We start from the raw sequence: 26,514 nt of genomic DNA, 5'->3' as shown, positions 1-26,514 counted from the left end.
TTTTAACTTAGGGTTGCCTATATCTCTGATGCACAGAGTGTATAGCTAATGTTTCCTTACTCAGAAGATTTCTTTAATGTAAATGCTGTGTAGAAGAAATGTTTTTATTTATTGTTCCTACTCAGTTATTAATGATTGGTTATGTAATTGTTGATCCTCATTGTATTTGTGTTTCCATTCTTAGTACTCCATTAATGCTAGATAGTTAATTACTGCTTATTGCACTACTTGTACAAATGCTCAATGCTGATTTATGTACATTGGTCAACTAAAAGGTGTTATGTACAGTACTGGTCAAAATCATAGCTGAATATTGCACAAATCAATCATAAGCTAATACTGACCTTACTTTATACCTGAGACATGTTACATGTTAGGGACATTTAAATATTTGCATATGAGAGTGATCAGTTATGTAACACATGTAACATTTTTTCCTGCAGGTTTTACACTTACCTTTTTAATACTGTAGCTGCAAGATGTGTCCTGCAAGGTTGTCTCTTCTGATGCTAACAACACATAACTATTACATGGTCAAGTAAAGCTTGTGGGCTTTTGCAAACATTTGTTTAATTTAATCATAGCATTTGCTTGGATCTTCACTTTGGTGTAATAGTGTGAGCTACCCTTTTCCTTTTATCCAGAGCTGCGGCATATTGTGCATGTCTATATCTGTCAGTACCATCTGCAAATGGTAGTTCTCCCTTAGACTCCACATCTGTATTGGCTGCAGCTGATGGCCCTGCCTAGGGTCCTGTAAACTGTGGTCCTGCCCCTTGCTAAGCCTGTTAAAGCTGTTTCCTGAAAATTATATTGTATAACATGGGACTATTCGTCCGAGTATAACCAGGACTTCATCAGAATCTAATTATTCAATTAAATTCACTCATTTAAATCTTCCTACAAAAAACATTACATGATGAATTCTAAACCAATAAGCACAAAACATATACACCACACCTTAAAACCTTCATTAAAATACAGTGTAAATACTCATCATTTAAATATTCCTAAAAACACAAACAATTAGCCTACAAAAAATGTTAGTACATGAGTAAAGATATAAATATAAATATATGACTAGCATCATAACTTGTTAATGCTTAACACAGTCATTAAAAATTAAACTGTATAAGATCTCAACCTTAAAATACCAGCTACACATGATTGATTGTTCAAACCAGGGTACATGGGTGCGTTGTCTAATTTGCCATAAAAATTATTTGGCTTCAATATAATGAGCCTATGGAACCCCTTTAGAGTCTTTACAAACCATATCAACCCTGCAAAATAAATAAGAATGTGTTTGAATAGGAAATTGTTCGGTTTTTCATGTTTGATTTCATATAGGTGTTTGTAAATGTAGTCGCTGAATCTTTGCTGCTTCTTGCCCACATAAAAACAAGGGCATTCTTGACACAGCCCCACTGAGTTACATGTACAGTGAAAAGAAGTTTTCACATATCTGGTATTATTAACCAATGCATCCTTCACCAATATGTGTGTATTCTGCACCAAGTGAACAGGATACACCCTGGCGTATAACATATCAGCCAGTTTGTTGCCTTGCTTCACAAATGTTTTATCTTCAGAAACCATTCGGGTGAGTCTCAAATATTGCCCTTTAACAAGCTGCATTTCTGGTGGACAGGATGCCAACTAGTGTAGTGCATGAGACTATTGGAATAAGTGGGCTTCCTATAGATGTTCCTGACATATCTTCCATTATAATAGTCTTTACTAATTTCCACATCTAAATAGCTGATTTTAGTACTGCTACTGGATGAAGTAAATTTCAAAAAAGAATTTGTATTATTTAAGTAATCAATGAAATCTGGTATTTCCTCAGCTGGTTTATTCCATGCTATAAAAATATTATCTAAATATTGGACATAAATACTCCACTAGGGTGGAAAAATGCATTAAATACAAATTTTCTTTATCATTCAAGCATAATAATATTGGAAAAGATGGGGGAACACATGGCCCCCATAGCTACTCCCCTTTTCTGGAGGAAATATTTCCCCTCAAAGAAGACAAAATTATTCTTTAAAATAATTTCCATGAGAGTTGCCATAATGCTTATCTCATAATTACTACATTTTGTGGACACAGAATAAAAACTCATAAAACCACTCAGTTCTGACATTGTGCAGAATAACATTGAACAAGTTTGTCAAATCAATTGTCAGAAAATGATGTCCTCAGAGAATTCTAGGCACCTTAACTTATTAAGGAAATCCCACAAGTCTCTACATAAATTACTAAAGGAATCCAGACATGTTTTTAAACGATGGTCAATATATCTATGTAGAGGATGTATCTTCAATTTACTTGCATTGACTACTGGCTTCATTGGGGGATCTGAGATGCACTTGTGTACTTTTGGTATTCCAAAGATGGAGGGCACTATTGGGTATTTACAAGTCAAAAATGCCCAAAGGTCTTGTGCGAATGAACCCTCATTGAACACATCTTTTATCAAATAATCAAGGTTAGAGTAAGGAATGTTAGCTGCATTTAGTGAAGATTCCTTGTAAAAATCATTATCAAAAAGTAATACATTCATCCTGTCGAAATAATCAGTTTTGGTCATAATAACAGCCCCTCCCCATCCTTGTCAGATTTCATCATCCTCCCATTTTTGTCATTGCTTAAAGTTTTAAGTTATTGATATTCTGATTGATTGTGTTGATTTGCAGCACATGTATTACTAAATAAAGCCCTGAAGTCAAATTCACACAACCTTTCAAATAATGTGAGTGACAAATGGAGGGGACATGTTGTGCATGTCTATATCTGTCAGCACAATCTGCAACTGGTAATTCCCCCTTATTCTCCACATCTGTATTGGCTACAGCTACCAGCCCTGCCTATGGTCCTGGAAACTGTAGTTCTGCCCCTTGTTGTCCTTGTTAAAGCTGTTTCCTGAAAATAATATTGTACAACCATAGCACAGACTGTTAGTATTTGGGCAGAGGTGGCTGGGGCGTACTGCAGAGCACTGCATGATGTATCTAGACACTGAAATCTTGATTTGAGCATGTCAAATACACATTCCTTTATATTCCTAGTTTGTATCCTTGTTCAACTGGGTTGTGTGGATTTCCCATGGGTGTAATGAGCCAAGGCTGCATGCACATAACTTGCATTCCTCACTAAATGCCGTTGTAGAAAGTCACCCCTAGCAAACCTTCTGTACAGATCACAGGTGTGCCATATATGTGAGTCATGAAAGAAGATCAGACACAAGGTTCAGGGTTTGATTCTCATATGGGATAATTGGCTAGGCTTAAAATGGCTCACAAGGGCAGTTAACCTAGTACTAATCTATGAACCTTGGATGTTATAGACAACCTGACAGTTTATAGACTGGTGTCCTTCCTGTCAATGTGCCTTCTTCTCTGTTCACCCAATGAGGCTTTTACTTCTATGTTTGTGCAATCTATGACACCCAAACTTCATGGAAGTTTGCTATTGTATATAAATCTTGCCTAGTTCTTGCTTTCTCCTCTGCAGTGCATGGGAAACATATATAATCTCTTGTATGTTGTAGCATTGCATTTAGAAACTGATGCACTCTACAATTTCTATATCAAGCAGTCCATGGTAAGTCGCATGGGGTCTAACCATCATTCTGTTTGGGAGAGATGTAGCAGCAGCAAAAGCAGAAGCACCTTGAATTAAAATCTGTTGCACATACATGTTAATGATGACAGTAGCAACCCCTATCATTTTTTTTAAGTCTACTTATGCTGAGTTTGGGATTTCAGGTTAAAAAAAGCACCAAATGTACATGTTCACTTTATAAGTTCAGGAGTAGCTCCTCCATGTTGGGTTGCTTAATTAACATGGATTCAGCTACTTATGCCTTCTTTAGCACATTCTGCCCTTTACCCTTGTTTTGAGGCTGTGCACTAAGTGGAAAGCTGTTTAATGAATACCAAATAGTACACCAGCAGCACTCAGTGTAGGCATTCATATATTTGACCCAGTAAGGTAAAGGATTTTTTAAAGATATATAAATGAAGCACCTGAAGCCAGGAACTGCTCGAACATGACTTTATTACTTCCAAAAAAAATAAAAATCACAATAAGCAACGATAAACTCTTAACTTGTTCACCGCATTTTTCCTTATCAATGTAACTTCCTCAGCAACAAATTTACAATTAATACAACCCCTTATTATACAGGGACTTGCCTCCTTAATTATCCAATCCCTTTATACATTACATTAACATGATTATTTGTTGACCATTATTGCAGCATAGGCATCAAAGATTAAAATACTTCCCTAAAACCTTAAAACATATTCACTAAATAAGTATTAAAAATCCTTATTTATATTAGAATAAATTGTTTCTGTAAATACGAAATACCATTTAGATATGTAAACAATTAAAAAATAAATAAATACAATTTATATACAATTATAATGTGACTAGATCAACTCAATAGCACCATCTTGTGACAAACTAAAAAATACACATGTTCCTTTTGAAACTTTCAGATAAAAGTTTCTGATAAAAGTTGGTAAATCTTATTGAACTGATTTAATATTCATAAACTATTCTAATGTACAAAACATTTCTTATATATATATATATATATATATATATATATATATATATATATATATATACAAAAATATATATAACATACTTAATACATAATAAAAATATGAAAATATAAACCTTTCATAATCTAGCAGCTCTTAATTTTAATACAGGTACCATGGATACATGTTCATTGATCCCTGGCTTTCTGCAAGCTTCTAGAACCAGTTGCCAATAAAGTTCCCTCACTTCTATCCTATTATCCCAATCACCTCCTCTAATATCTTGTGGGATAACTTCTAAAACAATAAACATAAAAGAAGCTTCTTTACAAACCGTACTTTGTTTATAAAGGGCATTATTAGAATCTTTTTTTACTAATCTTATTATTATTCATATATTCTTCTTTTAAAAGCCCTTTCAGTTTTACCCACATAAAAAGATGTGCATTTTTTGCATTCCGCCAGGTATACTATTCCCTTTGTGTCACAGTTAGCGTGAGTTTTACTAATAAATAATCTATCTCTAGCCATTAAATAGTGGCTTTCCGTGTTCATTACATATTTGCACTGTGTGCATCTGCCACATTTAAAAGTATCCTTTTTCTTAAAACCTGTTTCTTTATATCCTACCTTATTTTCTAACATATGTTTTATATTTCTATCTTTTCTATAACTAAAAACGATCGGTTGTTTAAAAATTGTAGTAAGATCTGAAAATTCTGAAAACATTTTCCAGTTTTTTTTGATAATCTGCCTTATTAACCCAGATTCACAGTTGAGATTCATTATAAAAGCACTATTATAATCTCTGTTATTATTATTAAACATTCCTTTATCCTTTTCCACTATATTTCTCACATTCCTCTGCACACCCATCCCTAGCAGTGGACAAAAGTTATCAGCCTGCCCTTGCTTTACTTCTTCCATAACTTCATCAATCAAGGTTTCTGGATAATTCCTATCTAAAAACATTTCTTTCAACTTCATACATTCCTCCTCAAACACCTTCTGGACTGTAGTCATTCTTGATATTCTCATATACTGTCCTTTAACTAGGTTCCTCTTTTGTTTAAAGGGAATAATTGGAGAATGTCTCCTTCCTAAAAATATTTGACACAAATTTATTATCTTGGCAATTTTTATATATTGTAATATCCAAGTATTCTAACTTGGCCTTAGTTTTATATGTAAATTTGAGAAAAATAGTTGTATTGTTAATAAATTCTATAAATTCTTCCAATTTTTCATCTCCCTCTAACCAAAAGAAACACAAATCATCTAGATACCTTTTATAAACATTCCAATAATTCATATATGGTGACAAAATTAAAAATTTCTTTTCCCATGTGTTTAGAACTATATTTGCAAAACTGGGGACACAACAGTCCCCCATAGCTACACCTTTTAATTGCCTAAAGAACTCTCCTTCAAAAACTATAAAATTATTTAACAAGGTCAGTTCTAATAGTTCCATAATCACTCTTAATTATTTCCAGTTGAATTTTTTGGTATCTAATAAAGCTTCCAAAAACCAGTCCATTCCAACTTCATGTGGAATCACTGAAAATAGATCTATTATATCCACTGTTAAAAAAGTAATGGTATTATTATATAAATGATGATTGACATTCTTTAATAGATCCCATGAGTCCTTTAAAAAACCTTCCTTATCTAAACCTACATTCTTAATTTTTTTATCAACAAATTTGGCTAATGGATATGTTTTTGATCCATTAGCCGAAACTATAGGTCTAATTGGTGGGTTGTACAAATCTTTATGCACTTTCACAATATCAAAAATAACTGGTATGAGTGGTTTCTCAACATATAAATACTCAAACATCTGTTTATCAGTTAATCCATCATTTAGTAATTCTTTAAGGGCAAAATCAATTTTAGAATATGCTATATTTATTTTGTTAATAGATACTACTTCATATCTATTTTCGTCCCTTAATAGTTCTTCCATTTTAGTATTATAAATAATGTTATCCATTATGACGATCCCACCACCTTTATCAGGCCTTGAAATTCTTATGTTTCTGTCCTCTCTTAAACTTTTTAACAGTTCCCTTTCCTGCCACACCAAATTTGGTCTCATTTTTGATCTCTTAAGTTCCTCTCTGAGTTCCCTCTCTACAACCACCTCAAAATTTTTAAGTTGGGGATGTATAATAGGGTTGGCAGTACTTTACTTTCTAACTAATACAGATTTGGAAGAGGGAGTCAGGTTAGCAGAACTATTATTTTCATATAGTAATTCAAAAATGTTCTTCTTAATAAATAATTTCAAATCAATCAAGGTTTTACTGATGTCGCTTTTCATTTTAGGAACAAATTTTAAGCCTTTCATAAATAGCCTAAAATGCCATTCATTAATCTCTATGTTACTATAATTGAAAATGTTGAAGTTCAGATATCTATACACATTTTCATTAATTTTAACTATATCCTTACTACCATCATCAGTCTTATCTTCAGTACAAAATTCACCCCTTAACTGTTGTATTGTACTGTTGATTTGTTCCGAATCCTCTCCGAACGTCTCGGTAGAGGAAAATCACAAGGGTCACTCAAATCATATACATGATTATCAGTTTCACTTAAATCATGTTCATTTTCTATTAGTCGACTATTGTTAAAGTGAATGGGTGTCATTAAACTCTCTGGTTTCCCAATCATTCTTATTAAAGCCATGATTGTATGAACCTGAATCACCCTGTCTAAATCTACCATTCTTTTCAAATCCACCACTGTTAAATACGTCATAATAACCCCCATACCTACCCCCTGTTTTTGTTTTAGGGTAACTATTTTTCTAGCTTTCCTTCTAGAATTATTAAGACATTCCTCATCTGCCTTCTTTTTGATGTTATATTATTTCATTTTTTTCATTTTCTACTGTGAACAAGAGGTCATTCAAAATCATCTCATTTACTTCATCTATTTTCTTAAATAGCTGTTCCATTTCAGTTTCATTGTCTCTATTATTTTCATTATTCCAAACCCACATTAATCAAAAATCTGTATTAAATCTTTAATACTACTTTCCTTTGTATTATTCGGGTATTTATAAACCCGTAAACCTTTAGGCACAATGCCTAGTGATAAACATTATTTCAAATGAAAGTTATCCTATTTTTTTTAAAGATAAAACTTACATGCTGCAGGATTTTTTGGTATTGTTTGAGCAAGTTAGTGGACATAGAATATAATAAGAATGTTATATTTGCTACTATAGATGTGAAAAACGAGTTTTTAGTTGTTCTCCACCATTTAGGTTTGGAATGGGACCATGAGGCATTAATTTTAGGAACTAAAATGAACAAAAATTGTATTAATTTATTGGTTGAGTCCCATGGAAATGGTTTTGAAAAATATTTTTTTTTTCAGTGGGGAATTTTATAAGCAAGAGAGGGGTGTGGTGATGGGAGGGGTTTAATCCCCATTTGCCAACATAATCATTTTTTTGGGAGAAGAAATATGTTTTTATGAGTGATTTATTTTAGTCAATATTTTAGACTGAAATGTTTAGATGATATTCGTATCCTGTGGCATGGGTTCATGGAGCCATTGAAAGAATTTATTTTGTATATGAATAGTAAGGGAGATTTTTTAAATTTACTATGAATATTAATTTAGACAAAATTGACGTTTTAGGTATAATTATGATTAAAGATTATATGAGGGAGTTTTTTTAACCAAGTGTTTATAGAAGGTCAGCATTTTCAAATAGCTAACTACATTTTATGAGTGGTCACACATACTGGCAAAAGAAAAAAAAATAGTAGACAGATGGTTACAGTATCTTGATTAATTTCAAAAGATTGTTTTGGTTGAATAGAAAAAAGTTGAAGACTATTCTAATGGAAAGAGCATATCCCCATGTATTTTTGGATGATATTGGTAAAGACATAATTAAAAACCGACAGTCCAGATTTTGCCCCATTCTGACATATGCATTTGACAGGATGGGTATACTAATGATGGCAAATATGGTCTAGGTAAACAATGATCATCATTCATCGCTGTAAATAAAATGAGATTAAGAAAAGTATTAATAAACACTGAAGAATATTGTTTACAACCACAGACTAAGAAAAATTAGATGTGGTCCCCAGATTTGTTTATAAAAGAGGTAAGAACTTGAAGATTGGGGACAGGTGAATTTCAAGTATTCACCTAAAAATCAACAGCAAGGCACATTCAACTATGAAACTTGTTCCCAATGCTGTTTTTTACATGATGCAGCTAATATAAAACTGACAAATATTCATACAAGTGTGTTGCAAAGCAATGGGATGATTAATTGTTATACTTGCAGTGTGGTGTATATTGGCATTTATATCACGTTATCGAAAGATGAAAATAGCGAACACTATTTCATTGGCCCCAAAACATCTAAAAATTAAAATATCAAACATTCAGAACAGCAAATTTTTTTCCTCTGGAAAAAATTTGCTACTCTGAAACACATACACACAACGCAAGCACATCAAACAATCAGCAACCACACACATACACTTAAATTCCTACATCTAACACTACACTAAACTAAACATACACTACTATCTACCCACTTACCTTAACCCAAATCATAACTCTAAGGTTTGTCACTATCGCGCACTCACCTAACCCGTGCCCTAACCCTAACTCACTTAACCCACCCCTAACCCTAACGTACAAACAATCGCACACTTACCAGAACCCAACCCTTAACTTTCCACCACAGCGCTAAGAATAGCGAAGCCACAGAAATGGAGAACCAAATTCTTTCCTGAGAAAAGAATTTGTTGTTCTGCAGGTTTGCTAATCTTAGCGTTCGCTGAATAGTGTTCGATATCAGAACATTCAAAGTTTTAATACTTCGATGTTCTGATATAGACCCGTATATATTGCATTATGTTCAACATGTTCTACATTTTATATTAGGAAGATGGAACTCAGTTTAAAAGTAAAAATTTATGAGCCTATATATGCCATTCATGGGAAGGCTGATAAAAATGCTTTATTTAGGCACTCATTTATTTATAAGAATTACAAATATATATATTTGATGTACTTCAAAAGGTTACCCAAGATAATAGAGAGGATGCTTGGAAAAGCAAATTAGTATTTAGAGAGTTATACAGTTATATTGGCAAAAATTTGAAGCCTCCCACCAGCCATGTCTTAATGATATAACATTGATAAAAAGTAACTTGGCAATTAAAGCAACAGCATTAAAATGACATTTTTTGGGTTTGGTTAGATATTCTTAAGAAACTTTCAATTCATTTTTTAGTATAATATTCATACATTTTATATTGCACACAGTTTAACTTACTGAAGTAATTTTATGTAGATAATGTTTATTTTTAAATGCAATTTGGTAGGTGCTGTGTGGTCACATGATTTTGTAAGGTTCCAAAAGCAGGTAATTGTTTTATGTTTATTTAGTTTGTTTTTGAAAGTAAGTAATTAACTCATATTTAATAAATTGTTATACTTGGCCGATGTGTCTACTAGTGTTTTTTTTTTTTTTTATTTAGTGTTAGTTTTGGGTGTTTAAGCTTGTGTGGAATTTGATGGTTTAATGGTTGTTATAAACTTTATTTCTTAGTAGGGACTTTAGCTTGCATGTATGTCAAGATGAACAAAAAGTAATTAACATCCATCACACATAACTTTTATCCATGTTTAGGAATGATATAAGCACACATAAGGAATAAGGTACACATTTGATGACAGACTATTTCACTCATCTCGTGTTTTCAAATGAGACTCTGAGACACTGTGATGGGTTCAAGTTGTCTTTTGTATATAAGCACATCAGAAGCTACAACTGGAACATATATTTAAGCGAAATGACTGACTCATTACTTCAAACACTCGCATGTGCATCTCCATTCATGTCTGCATTCACTCTGGCTATCTATACAAATGGCAGTGATCTTGTACGTGCTCAGTAACTTATATGCATGTGCTATCTAGCTATACTGGCTGACTAGGTACAATAAACACAATGATCTACAGCCTCCCTCTTTGATTTGTTTGACATGCAATAGGATAACAGAATATTTTTACAAGCTAGATATCATGTCTACATTTAACAACAAATGAATTCAAGTCGAAGTCAATCTGTATTTCGAAATGGGTCTGGAAATTCTACCATAGCTGGTTACATAAAAACTTTGACTGGGTTTAGCAACAGGGACAGTCTCTCTGGATTCTTTTATAATTGGAACTTCAGGGATAACATCAGGACTACTTGAAGAAAGTACACTGTCCTCTGGAATTTCACCAAGTGTAGAGTGGCTCTGAGAAATAGAGTCTCTCGCACAGGCAGTTTGCTGTGTCACTGGTTCAAAGACTGGCAATATTTGTATTTGATTCCTTCTGAAATCCATTCCATCAGATTGTACAATGTAAGATCTTGGTTCTTAAGAAATATCTTTAACAATTCCCACAAGGTCATATCCTTTAGATGTTTGCATTCTCATGGTCTCTCCTTGTCTTAATGGTCAAAGAGGTTTGCTGGATTTATCATAGTACAACTTTTGTGACTGACATTTTTTCAAATTTTAAGTCTTGACCATTCTGTTCTTTGCATTTCAAATCAATAATTGTTTATGGATTAGAAGAGTTGTTCTAGTCTGTCTGGGCATCAATCTCTGAGCAGGTGAACCAAGCAAATTATCTTGAAGAATGTTTCTGAGATTAAGTAGTTTAAGAAAAACATCAGTACCATCTCTCTTGGATTTCCCCAACAAACATTTCACAGTTTGAACTGCACACTCAGTTAATCCATTGGACTGTGGTTACTCAGGAAAACTAGTAACATGGACAAAGTCTCAAGACTCAGCAAAATTCTTTAACTGCTGACTTGTAAAATGTGCAGTATTATCATAGGTTCATAGGTTCATAGGTAGGTACTAGGCTATCGGCCCAAGGGCCTACGTAAGCCTAGCCAGCAAGGTTCCATAGCTTACACCACCCAAGAAAGTTATTTTCCTGTGCCACTGTTCAACAGAGACACAGAAGTGATCCCCGGGGTGTATTTCCGATTTCCCATCCACTCATCAAGATTTTTCTTGAAGAGTGCTAATGAAGAACTTTGCTTGACATAGATGGGTAGCTTGTTCCAGAGTATAGGAAGTCTCTGAGACAGGAATCTATCTGTGTGGACTACGATGAACAGAAAAATGTCTCTTCAAATTTCATAATGACAGTGCTGGACTTTAAGTTAGGAAGAAGGTCAATTTCAAACCAATTCAAATAAGAGTCTACTAAAACTAAGTAATGCTGACCATTCCATTCAAAAATATCAGTAGCAATGGTCGACCATAGTAGTTCAGGAATCTGGTTTAGCCAAAGTGGTTCTTTTTGTTGGTATGATTTAGTACTATTGCAAATGGAACATGCTAGAGTTTCCTTCTCTATATATTTTAACATAGAAGGCCAAAATATTATGCTTCGTGCTCTTCTTTTGGTTGAATTAGTATCCGGGTGACTACGGTGCAAAGTGTTGATATATTCCTATTGTGATGCTGTATGACATTATGAGCTCATCTCTGTAAGGAAAATACTGCTGTATATCAAATGGTAAACTAGTCTGTCATGCTGGCCATCATGGACTGATAAAATGTTTCAGCTTCTGGAGAATTGGTTCTGAGGCTGTGTGATTTCTAAGTTCATCAAGACGTGATGAGGAAAAATGTTTGTCTTCCATGGCTTCAAAATCTGTTTTCTCATGCTGTTCTGTTGTTTGTCTGGGTGCCCTTGACAAAATATCAGCAAGGTATAGAAATGTGCCTTTTGTATAGACAATACTGAAATTGTACTTTTGCAATATTAATAGCATGTGTTGCAAACATGCTGTGGCTGGCTGCATGGGCTTTTTCAGGATTGTCACTAGAGGTTAGTGATCAGTCTCTGAACAGGCTTGCCATAAATATAATCATGGAACTTTGAACATTTTTTTTTGCCTCCTCTCCTCTCACTTATCCCCTCTTCTCACATGATCTCATAAATCCTCTTTCCTTCAGGTATTAACACAACTCTCAATCCTATCTTAGCCTTTAATCACCCCTCCCCCTCAAACCTCTCTCATTTCTTCAGTTTTCTCTGTTACAGAAAGTACTATTTGCCCAAATGAAAACTGACTCCTTTTTTATTTCATTGCTAATTAGCTTTAATGTATTGCTGTTTTTTTACTTTGGTATTATGTCTACTCTTATCTCAACCTCCTTTCCAAATTATTATGTAAAACTATACTCACGTTTTATGTATATATTGTGTGTGTGTATGTATATATATATATATATATATATATATATATATATATATATATATATAGATATATGGGTCTACCTGATAACACCGACACGCCAAAACATCGACAATGAAATAACCCACACAACAAAACTGAAAGTTCAAAAACACGAAACTTCGCATGCCTGACAAACCACAATCCCGATAATCAACAAAACAAATAACTTTCCCGAAAAACAAACACACAAGACAAGCACACCAAAAACCTTACAAACCTACACTAAACCTTACATACACAACTATATATGCACTAACCTTAACCCAAACCCTAACCCTAAGGTCCGTCACTATCGCACACTTACCTTACCCGCTCCTTAACCCTACCTCACTTAATCCACCCCTAACCCTTAAGTGTGTCACTATCGCACACTTACCTTACTGCACCCTAACCCTAACTCACTTAACCTGCCCCTAAACCTAAAGTCCGTCACTATCGCACACTTACCTCACCCGCACCCTACCCTAACATCAGTTACTATCACACACTTACCTTACCCACACCCTGACCCTAAAATTCGTCCCTATCGCACACTTACCTTAACATGTCGGTGTTCTCAGCATCGGGATTCTCAACTGTCGGTCTTCTCTGTTGTCGATCTTCCAGTGTCAGTTATCTCGCTGTCGGTCATGTGCAGTTTCGGTTAATTCAGGTAGACCCATATATATATATATATATATATATATATATATATATATATACACATATATAATGATTGATTATTTGTGCTAATTTTTCCCTGTTTATTGAAAACTGCATTCTACTGTGGAACATTTTTTCCACGGATCTCTGCTGAAAATGGGCCTCACAGCTCAGCCAGACTAACCCAGTCAACAAATGTAAAATAAATAAATAAAATGAATAAACATGGGAACACTACTGCCAAAAGCTCTTTTTCAATGTGTGCATACTGCATTTCAGTTTATGTTAAAGTTCTGGATGCATAGGCTACTGGTATGCCTTCTTGAAGACATGCTGCACCAAGACCATACTTTGAAGCATCACATGAAAGAGTTATAGGTTTGTGAACATCATAATATCTCAATGCTGGTGGACTAGCAATTTTCTGTTTCAGAATGTCATATGCTTTTTGGTATTGTTCCAACAAGGGCCAGTTCACATTTTTGTTTTTCACCTCATGCAATGGTGCTGAAAGCTCACTCAGGTCTGGGATGAACTTTCCTAAATAGTTGACCATACCAAGAAAACTTAAAGATCTGACATTTTCTGGAATTGGCATTTCAAGAACTGCTGATTGCTTAGACAGATCTGGTTTTAAGCCAGAAATGGCAAACAAATGACCCACACATGTAACTTCTTTCAGTTTGACTTTACACTTCTGAGTATTCAGTTTAAGATTTATGAGCATGGTCTAGAACTTTCTTGAGGTTTCCATCATGTTCGACTTCATCATTGCCCCCTACAATAATGTTGTCTACTATGATATGGATAACTAGAAAACATTTGCTCTATCACACGTTGAAATACTTCATTGGCAGAATTTCTCCCAATTGGCATTCTCAAGAATCTGTATCTACCAAATGGTTTACTGAAAGTGGTTAACAATGAAGATTTGTGATCCAGAGAAATTTGCCAAAAGGAACTTTTTGCATCTAAGACTGAAAAAACATTGTCATTTAGCATGAAAGCGGCAACTTCTTCTACTGTGCCCACCTGATGATGAGGATGTTTAAATGCTTTGTTTAAATCTCTCAGATCAATACATATTCAAATATCATCTGAGCTTTTCTTATGAGCTATGACCATGGAGGATACCTGTTCAGTTGGTTCATTTACTGGGGTTATTACACCCAAATTCACCATTTTGTCAAGCTCTGCTTTTACTTTGCTCTGCATTGTTACCAGAACCTTCCTTTCTGGTCTGACAACTGGGTTTACTTCATGGTTTAACTTCATGGAATATATGACTTGAAGTTTACCAAGCTTGTCTGTGAAAACATCAGCATATTCACTAAAATATTCTATGTAAAACTATCATTGTTGTTTAGACTTATATGGTGGACCTTTTTATTAAATGAAATCAGTCCCATTCTCAAACTGTATTATGTATTAATAATATTCCTTTTAAGACCAATAATATGTTTCATTGTAACTCTGAGAAAGTTATATATGCACTCCGGTGCCCTTGTAATAAATTTTATATAGGGGAAACCAAAAGAGCCTTCAAGGTGAGGCTCTTGGAACATATTAGGGACATTAATAATAAAAAAGAAGAAAGCCCTGTAGCCATGCATTTTTTAAACTTTCACAATAGTGATAGTAAGGGGCTACAAGGGACTGTTTTAGAGCAAATACATGATTATAAATATAGGAATGTGAATATTAAACAACTGTTGTTACATAAGGAAGCTATATATATTTTAAAATTTAAAACTTTATATCCACTTGGTTTAAATGAGGATTTTAATTGGAGAATGCTGTTAAATTGAATATAATTATTTAATAGTATTCAATTGTTAAATTGTTTAATTGATTATTTATTTTAGTATAAATATGTATAGGGTTTTGTATGGTTTGTACTCCTTGAAGGCTGTGGCCGAGACGTCAGAGTTTTAAATAAATCGTGCTTTTGGTGGATTCCTTTTTGTTGTTTCTTCCATTCTCAAACTGTCTTTGAGGCCTAACAATGACTGCATGTGTCTTTTGACCATGTAAAACTGCAAGTCATAGCTGTTCCAAGCAAAATGGCATATAGGAATTACTGCTCCATTGGTCTGAATCTCTTCACCAACATAAACATCTAGTTTGGCACACTTTGCTGAATAAAGTTTATCACCAGCTTTTACTTTGGCAAACATTTGTGCTGATATAACATTGCACTTAGATCCAGTATCTACTTTAAGCTCTACAGGTTTCCCATTAATCCAAACAGTGCGAAATATTTCACTTTTTGCTACCAACTGATAATCTACTGTGTTAACTGTTTCATTAATCACATAAACACCATCAACATAGAGAGTTTGCTCACAGCTCTCCATCGGATCTACTTGTTTCTTTGGATGCTCTCTTTTAATAAGAGTATGTGCCACTTTAGGCTTGCAAAGCCTTTTGAAATGATTCCACTGTTTACATTTATGACATTGCTGACCAAAAGCTAAGCACTTCTCTTATTTAGGTTCATGGCTGCCTCCACAATTACGTCAGTTAGCAATGAGGTTGGGTGTTGTGGCCCCACTCAGTTTATATTTCTTCTTCATCTTAGCTTTATGTTGTATACTATCAACATTCGCACTGGCAGACGCTGCATGCTCATTCTTCTTATTTGTAAGCATGTTTGTATGCTTTTCTGTAAGCTTATATATTTGACACATTTCAGTGCTTTATTCAATGTTAAATCCCTGTCTCAAAGCAAAATCTTTCTCACTGCATCATTAACACCACACATAAGCCTGTATTTTATCAACTCATCTCTCAAATCACCAAATCTGCATGCCTTTGCTTTATTTCTCACATCAGTAATATATGCTGCTATAGTTTCACCAGACTTTTGATTTCTTGTGTAAAACATCTGCCTTTCCATTGTAATATTGGTTTGAGGGTTACACATTTCTCTAAATTTATGTTTTAAGCACTCAGGGTCTTCCTGTGTTTCCGCCTGCATCACAATATGGTGGTTCTCACCCTCCCCTGCATACATGGCAGGTGCATACACAAATGAACATTCCCTGTCAATGGCTTCCGAGCCAGTTAAATTAAAAAGTATGAATGCCTTTGTACGTGTGTCTTTACCAGAAAAATGCAGCCTGTACAAAAATATCATATTCTTGCTCAAGCACTCGCCAATTCTCAGCAATATTATTATCAAACACAAGCGGTCCAGGTCTACAAAATCCCTCTGCCATAACAACAAAATTCATTTGAAGAGAAGCATAGACCAGATACTTGTAATTATTCTCAAATGCATAACAATCTCTCTGATAAGGCTTTACTTTAACATTGCAAACACTGTGAACACTCCTGACACTTTGCATACTTTGAAAAGTTTCAGTTCATGTGAAAAAGTAGTACATTGTGAAAAAATGCAGTCATTTTAGCCTTTTTGTACATTTTAGCACTTCAGAAATTATTTTGAACACATTTGTATTTATGTTGAATACTTTTATTTATTTATTTTAATTTACATTTGTTGACCGGGCTAGTCTAGCTGGATACATGTCCATTTTCAGTAGAGGCCCGGGGAGAAAAGCTCCACCAACAGAGAAAAAAAAAAAAGACAAGAAAATTGTACCAAATAAAAAGCACTTCAAAAACAATGCTAGTAGGACAGCCAACAAAAATACACCAGGTGGACAAATTGCAAACAAAGGAATGCAAATAGAGATAGAAAACATTTGGAGTCCTGATATCACAAGACATAACATGTTGAAAGAATTACAAAGAGGACTGTCATTGAATATAAAAATAATAATGTTTTTTTTTTTTAGTATTTCAGTGGAATTGGTGAAGTTAAAGTAGTCAGCTAGTACTATAGTAACGTAGTAAAGAAGTTGAGGTCAAAAGAACAGGTGAGTGACTGGAAGCAATAAATTTTTCAGTCAGGATTAGTACAAGGGCAGAGCCATTGGGATTTAAAGAAGTTTTTTAGATGCTTTTTGAAAGTGGGTGTAGAGGTAAGTGTTGTATTGGTATATCACAAATTCAGACATTTCATTTATCTCAGTAATTATTTTAAACATTTTGAATGCTTCACCACACATTTGGTGACTGAAACATCATTTAAACAAGTTTAAGTACCTTTGAAGAACCGCTGACCTGTTTGCCAGTTCGGTCCTGTATATTCCTCATCTTCTAACTTTGTGCCTCAGGGTTTGCGAGTTGAAGCAACTTCGGATCCCATTCGGAAACCATGTCGCTTGTCTCATGTATTCAGATGAGCTGCATAGGCCCTGTGATGGGTTCAAATTGTTTATTGTACATAAGCACATCAGGAGCTGTAATTGGAACATATATTTAAGCTGACTGTATCACTGCTTCAAACACACTCGCACGTGCATCTCCATTCATGCCTGCATTCACTCTGGCTGACTGTACAAAATGGCACTGATCTTGCACATGCTCAGTAACTTATATGCACAAGCTATCTAGCTACAGTGTTTGACTAGGTACAATACACACAATAGTCTACAGACTACATGGTCTATAATAACTGTTATTTTTTTTAAATAAGTAGAAAGTTGACCTATTGTGACAAAATGTTTTCTTTACTAAAAATACAAGAAGGATTTGTTGCACATCTGGTGAACCAAAAGAGTTACATATTTTGTAAATTTGAAATAAATTGTACTATGCAGATAGATAATAGGCATGGAAATTTAAACAGACTGTACTATGATTTGAAAATATTCCAACTGTATCAAGGCAAAACATGCCTTCTTCAATCATCTTTTTTGGTAGACATTTTAGTTACAAGAGTGTTGAATAGTGTGATTCAGGTCTACTACAGGTGCTAACATGCTATTAGCTCCTGACACACCTGATCACTGCCACTTGCTCTGAACAAAGTACTTTACCTTGTACTTGCCAAAGACTTCTAAATTATCTAGCCCTCCCATCACTCAAGCCTAATAAACTGCATAGCCTTATAAGAACCCTAACTCTCACCCTAAAACTCCCACCCAGTCCTTAACACTAACCTGAAGATCTTCTTCCTTAAGTTTGAGTGTAAAACTCCCTTCCTAACTTTTAAACCTAAAGTCAGTGATCTCTGCCTAACCTTAAAACTCCCTAAACCTAAATACACAATCACTCCCTCAAATCCCCCTCCTCCTCCTTAAATCTAAAGTCCATTATTGCTGTCTAACCCTAAAACTCCCTCACCCTTCCTAAACCTAAATTCACTGATTGATCTCTAAGCCTAAAACTTCCCTCTGACTCCTTAAACATAAACCCTGTCTGGATCACTGTTTATAGACTTAATCTAAATTCCCAACCCCACTACTTTCTTACCATAGTCTAACTTGACAGTATGTTCGTGGAAGATGTGGCAGCTCTACTCTCTCCACACATCTGCTGTGTCTTGCCCAAACACATATTAGATTTTGAGCACAAGCTGCAGCCTGTGTGAGCTGCAACATGCTGGAGTCACTGCCTGCTAGAATGTGCTTTTTGCAGCTTTGACTAAGTTGTTTGTAGTAGAGTCACTGTGATTCATTAGGAAAAAAAACAATATTGCTGTATCTCTCTCATTCATATTCTTTCTCCTGCTGTGGTTAAGTAGATTTGCTTTTTGAACTGTTCTTTTTATTTATTTGTATTTTTAACTAGGATAGAGTACTGATCCACAAAGATCCTTTTCATACTAATGCCTGGAGCACTGTCTATTTAAGTGACTCATTTCCCATAACCTTTATAATCTTATAATTCATATGGATGCATATTCACATAAGTGACTACATCCAGGCAAGCATATTTGTTTGCTTAGTCAGCTTTTTTAAATTATGTTTGATTGTATATTTGAAAGGCACGACTTTCAGAACCCTTGCATTAATTTGAGCAAGATGTGCAAAATCGTGTTTTCATTCAGCTTATGGAGCCTGGTAGTTAATGTTTTAACTTCTTGGGTTGTTAAAATAAGTTTCACATAGTATGATCTTCTGCAACTAAGAAATTCTGCATCTGATGTTTCTTTTCTTTAATGAGAACAGCTATTCATAAATGACCTAGCTTGATGTTTCCAATGAGATATGCTTGGCTGTGGCTCCTGATGTCATGTGTTCTGTATTTCAACAGACTCCATACTAAACAAAGCACAACTCCTTCATGTAACTAACTGAACTACTCGAAATTAATTCATACATCTATTTGGTCTTTTGCTAACCACAATAATGCTGTTAACAAACTATCTAGTTTCATTTACAGGTAGAAAGCATCTGCATTTTTACAAAATGCTTTCTTTCTTCTTTGTAGGTTCATAAATTCATAGGTGTGTACTAGGCTAACAGCCCTGGAGCCTATATAAGCCTAGCCCAAGATGATTCTCTGGCATCATGCCGTCCAAAGTTAGTTTCCAGTGCCCCTGTCAAGCAAGGTCACTGAAGTGATCCCCGGGGTGAACTTCCTATTGCTCAATAGTTTAGTGTTGTAGAGTTAAAGTGTGGCTAGATCTGTAAGACCTACAACTGAAAAATACCCATATAAAGTGATTGACATAAAGGCTTCAAAGACTTCCTAGGTGGAATGTTGGTTCAAAGGTTTGCTGCAGCTGATACTACAACCTCACCTCCATATCAGGAGTTTGATCCTGGCATGCTCTTTGGTTTAAATAAACATATTCTCATGGAGTTCACATGGATTTTTTTGTCAGCAATCCATTGTGCTTCAGCACTGTAAAACTCCTCCAAGGTCTGTAACATGGAGATTTAACATGCTTAATAAAATGTAATAAAGAAATATTTTAGTTTCACTTTTTGTTAGACATGCAACAACCAGGAAGGTATTGGTAAACACTGGTTAAAATTAAGTGGCCATGTAGTAGAACAGTTGTTTTTTAAGAATCTGTGCAGTAAGTGGCCCCAGGTACCAGGCTTGGACCACTTAGACTAACGATGGCTAATAAAATGTAGTAAATTAGGAATAACAGCCAACTTCACATCCCATCCCAGCCATTGAGGTGTCAGAACATATGTTATGCCTTTCTCTATATAGAATTACTTGTTTATAAACAAAGTAGACATAAACACTTGACCGAATCAAAATGTGTCTTTCTGCAATTGCAGGTTATGCTTACCTGTGGTTTCTTCTTTACAGAGCAGAAGGCTGATGAAACTAAAAGAATACATCTGCTTCTCAAGTGTTGGAGAAAATGTGGCCTACTTCATATATTACTGTAATATATTGGTGTGGGGGTGGGGGATAATAACAAAAGCAGTACTACCACAGCATTGCCACTGCCAAATTTAATGCTTTTTCAGACTGGGCAATATGGTTACTTCAAAAATTGCTAAGATATATATAACTAAAGTTTATCTAAAGATGTTTTCAATTGTACAGATTTCACATACATAATGAAAATGGCTTTGGTGGGGCTCGAACTGTGAATAATTACATACCAGGTGTATGCTCTAACCACTACACTATTGCATCATAAAATGTTGGATTTCTTGTTCCATCCCTTGTAATTAATAAACAAATTAAAGAGGGGTGCTTCTTCTATTGACCATCTGTTAATCATTTGCCACAACTCTACTTCTTGTGTTCAGTTTCCTCTAGGTCGTGTGTTTCTGTTTTTAGCTTCCATGTTGTGGTAATTTCTCCTTATGTTTTCCTGCATAGCTTTTGTGGCATCTCTGCTGTGGGCCAGTGATCAAGGAGCCTCAATCCTCATCACTGACACCAGTGGGGAATGTTCACTGTGAAAAAAATAGACACACACACACACACACACACACACACACACACAGTATTTTCAGATGCAGCTGTCTGCACCAAATACAATTCCCTTAAGAGCACACAGGGAATGTACACTTCAGTTCTGGGGCTGAGCTTTCTCTCGAGGTCCCAAATTAGACTCACCACAGACCACTATAGAGCTGAGTTCTTAGCCAGGTGTTCCAAGTCTTTCACCACCCTCTCTGTGAAATCAATGCTCTCAGTTTCCCTGTTTTTACATACTCTCTTTGTGATTTGATTTTCACACACACACACACACACACACACACACACACACACACACACACACACACACACACACACACACACACACCTAGAAAAAGTTGGCACAGCTTACCTGCTCTGTACCACTACCCAGACTATAAGGTAGATTTACTGCCGCCAGAATACCCAAAGCCAACTACTTTAAGGCTCTAACCTGGTACCCAATTACACTTAATAAAATTCATAATTATACAAATAGTGGAGTTTAACCAAGCAGGAAGACTTTCGGGAAAATGGAGCTACAGTGCCACTAAATAAATACAAGTAGTCTCAATGAATATTTTCCTAAAAGACCAGCCACAATGAAAGGTTTAGATATATTTAATAATAAATAATAATAAAAAAAAAACGTGGAAATACCGAATATCTTTTTACAATGAACACCAGAGTTTCAATCACAGGAAATATAAAACACAGATGGAAAGACTGATACAGAAAAACAACATTTAAGTAATCTCACTGTATTATTTTTAACTGACTGAAGAATTACTGTTCCCTAGGCTTTTATTAATGCAAGGCAAGAACAAAGTCGATGAGTGTCTTGTCAGGTCCAAAAACAGAGTGCTCTCCTCACATCACTCACTAGTATTCAAATACAGTTTCAGTGCTGGCTACAGAATGACATCACATCTGGTTACCTGTCTCTGTGGTTCCCACACTCCCTTCTCAATAGAAACTGAACCAGTATCTGGCACTGATGTGTCACAATACGCACATAGACCTTTAGCTAAGGTTTATTACATCATCTGGAAACTGTAAAACAATTCCAACACTTCCACCCTTCCTGCAAAAAATAACAAGCCTTTTTCTGGCATCCTAGGGTAGCAATTATTTTACCACTAAGGGCATAGAGCAGGATCCCAGCCCAGGCTTTTCACAGACATTGTGTCTCTGGCTACATTCAGACCTGTGAGATAAAATCTTTATGATCTAAACCAAGTTATTTAATTTCAGGCTATTTTTCTTAAGGTTAGCTGGGCTGAGCTTAATTCCGTCCCTTCCAGTATCCTCTGTTAAAATATATACATTTCATCAGTTACAATAATACACTCTGATATACATGTATATTTCTTTTCTGTCTAGCAGGACCTACGTTGATACATTTTTAACACAAGCAACTTTACAAATACATTTTTAACAAAAGCATCTATACAAATCAGTTTGATATTCAAAGGGCATATAATTCTTTACAAAACTCCATCTAGCTATGCTATTACACATGCACTGCCCTACTCCCCCTGTCAGAGCTGGCACTACCTCATATCATCACAGCTTTTATATATTTTACTCAATTTGGGACACAACTAACCTTCAGCTAAGGACACATATTAATTCAATGCCCTTAAAATGGATTTGCATATTTGTTTTAAAACAAATAACTGACTTTTTTCAAGTGAAGATTCTTTTGAAATAACAACACAGAAAAAGAGAGAAACTGTGACAAGGTATAAAAATAGTGGCATGACCTAAATACTGGATTTCTCATTTTACAACCATGAAACCAGAACAGACGATGAAGATGTGCTAAAAGTTACAGTTTGCATACTAAAACAGGCATTTAATCAACAAAATGAAAGAATTGTGTTGCAACAGAAGGTTATTAACATTTCTGCTGAGGTAGGCAGATATATTAACATTTCTAGTACCACATGACAAGAATCTGGAAGATAGGATCAAATTTGAATGTTTTACAGTTCTGTCATGCATGATATGTCTTAACGATAGAAAATCTGCCACATGTTCTACCTTTTCATAAACAATCTGCCTGACACCTGTCAAAACAACAGCTTCATGCTTATGCAAATCACCTCATTTTATTTTGCTATTCTAAATGAAACGCGTACATTTTTGTCTCTATGGTAATCTTGCAGTGCAGTTTTAGATGGAAAGATTTTGTTTTTTACAGTTTTGATCTAAATATAAAACTATACAACTGTAATATAAAGGGGGTCTAAAAACACAAATTTAGATAATATTTGTATTTTTCTCCATAGTTTAAGATTTAAATAGATGACTGAAAATGTGTATAAAGTCTATACATTTTTCCCATAACTTTGACTGGATTCATTTGGATGGATCACTACATCTGATGTGATTAACCACAGATCTGTATGAGGAGAATTCTGACTTAATATTGCATTGCAGTGGAATGTTTTACAAGTCTTATGCCATAGCACCAAAGATGTATGACTTTTCAGAATTATTAAACTTGGCATTTATCTGTTAATTTGCATATACATTTTGTAATGCTGTTTGATTTTCCCTTCCTGTTCATAAGATCCATAATGTATGCCTTGTAACTATCATCAATGACAATATCTATAGATATTTTTTTTTCTGAAAGACGTTTTTTATTTATTGGGAAAGTTGGACTTGGAACAAAGCCAATTTTCAGCAGAGGTGTGGGGAGAAATGTTTCAGATGCATGTCTTTAAAACATGGAAGAAAACCCACAGAAACTCAGGGAGGACATAAACTCCACACACAAGGCACTCCAGCCGAGCAGCTCTTGCAGTGAGGTGACAATGCTACTGCTGCACCACTGCACTATCCAGGTGTTTAACTGCATTGTGCTGCTATCATGCAGTCCCTGCTGCAGAGGCAAGGGATATGTACACAAGAAAGGTAGGACTAAAGCATATATGAGAACCTCTAACTTTTACTGTTAATACTATTACTGTACCAGTACTTGAGTTGTATAATCTTTCCACAGTGATACGTTTTGCTTATTCAGATGCATTTGCCATTGTACACTGAAAATTCTAATTATCTCTGACGTTAAGTATACCTATTGTAATATTTTAATAAATCAGAATCGCATCTCATAATTATTGAAAAAATAAACAGAATGCTTTGCTGGCTGTTGAAATGGATGTATGGATATGGTATTAATAATATTTCTTTACTGACTTGACTTAGTTGATTGATTGTATCTTTTGCCCAGATGGTCCACTGGACATTTTTTTAAAGAAACATTTTGTGTGTGTGTGTGTGTGTGTGTGTGTGTGTGTGTGTGTGTGTGTGTGTGTGTGTGTGTGTGTGTGTGTGTGTGTGTTGGGGTTCAATCTAGGTACTAATTTTTGTGGTATTCATCAAATTACATACTAGAAGTAAAACAGAGAGGCAGTAGCTAAACAATATGCAAAGTAATACTGCAGACTGATTGGGATAATTCTGATGCAGGAAAAAAACAAAGAAAGTGTACATAAAAAGGAAGAGGTATTATTTAAGCACGTTCAAAGATTTTAAGTGGTGACATTTGTCATATGCAGGAAAATAAAAACAGAATATTTTATTTAACATTATCATACAGAACATTAAAGGAAACAGTAACTATACAGATATATTTTACATACAGTGTACCAAAGATTGTTCAGACAAGAACTAAAGACTAATTCATATTCATATGAACAGATATTTTGTTTGTCAGCAGTAAGAGTGGTATGTCAGCACATATTTTTATGGGTCATTTGCCATTATACTTTACTTATTGACACATACTTTACTTCCTGTTCTGCAAATATTGCAAATCTTATTGTGTTGCTAAATATTTTGGTGTGAATTTATGGCTGTGATATCACAATGTTTTTTTAAATATTTTTATATGCAATCCTTGTTTGCTCTTACTTGCAAAAAATGTTATGATCTGAATGGCACAAAAGTAATGAAACATATATCAGTGTTCTGCAGTGACACATTATATTATCAGTACTGTATGAAATGTCATAACTGAGCCTGTAAATATATTTATCTGTGCCTGATTTTAATTGATTTCTTGGCACTAGATGTGTTCTTGACTGATGTTCTGCAGACATGATACAATACAGTAATATACTTCAATGTAACAGAAGTGGAAGAATTGAAAGAGGCATCTGTCCTAAAGCAATAATTCTTATTTGACATTCTGGAAACTTTTGAAATTCAAGCAATACATAATAGATTCCACAATGTCAGCGTCTACTAAAATGGACTTTAGTCAAGTGCTGTAGTATTACCTGTTTTTTTTTTTGTTTTTTTTTAATGTTGATCTGATGAGCTATACTTTTAATTTCTGAAGAAAGCAATCAATTGCCGGTCAGTGAATATAATGTCTAATTATGCCTCTTTGTTGTAGATTTGTATTTCAAATGGGAAGAAATATCTTTGCTGACTGGGTTAGTCACGCAAGGCTAGTGGCTCTTTTCATGGGAGGCCAGAGGTGCTATTTATTCTACTAAGGGAAATTTGGTGAGGGCATCAGTGAATGACCCCTACTCTTTTCAATAGGTTAATAAGTCCAAATTTCTGAGTGCAGTAGTTAAGGCAACAAATACACAAACACTACCAGTGCAAAACTGGCTCAGATGGTCCTAGGCCATAAAGACTCCCAAAATACCACAAAGAAAAATCAAGTAAAAACTTATTTTATTTGTAGTACAAAAGGAATAAGCGCTTTCATTCTGCTTAACAGGACTTCATCAGATTCAACAATAAAATAGCATTGCAAGTGCTTATATAGATGTAAAAATGAGGTAAAAGGAAGTGATGTATTAATTTAGAACTCTAACTACTTAAAGAAATAGGCACATTACAACATAAATAACTTGTATCAAAGTAGTATAATAAAAATAAATTTTCAATAAAAGAAAAACATATATTAATAATTGCATGTTAAAATACACATTAAAATACATGTGAAAAGTGTGTTTATAAAAGTGTGTATTAAAAAATATATGTACTAAAAAGTGCTGTATGAAGTGTTTTGTTATGTTGTATCACTCAGGCTCTAAGTTCTAAGATAGGTTTGATGGGGGATGTAAACGTTAATAACTGGGGGGGGGGTGTTACTGGCATTAAGCCTCAACTGCCAGACCACTTCTTTCTCTTCTAAAAAGAGCTTAGTGTTACCACCCCTAAAATTAACAAATACTTTTTCTAAAATAGCAAATTTAAAGGTGTGACAAGTTTTGTTATTCATCAAGTGCCTGTATA

Source organism: Protopterus annectens, chromosome 5.part0 (genome assembly GCF_019279795.1).
Source record: "Protopterus annectens isolate FY-2018-M chromosome 5.part0, PAN1.0, whole genome shotgun sequence".
Classification (NCBI taxonomy): Eukaryota; Metazoa; Chordata; order Ceratodontiformes; family Protopteridae; genus Protopterus; species Protopterus annectens.
This window is presented reverse-complemented; position numbering follows the sequence as displayed.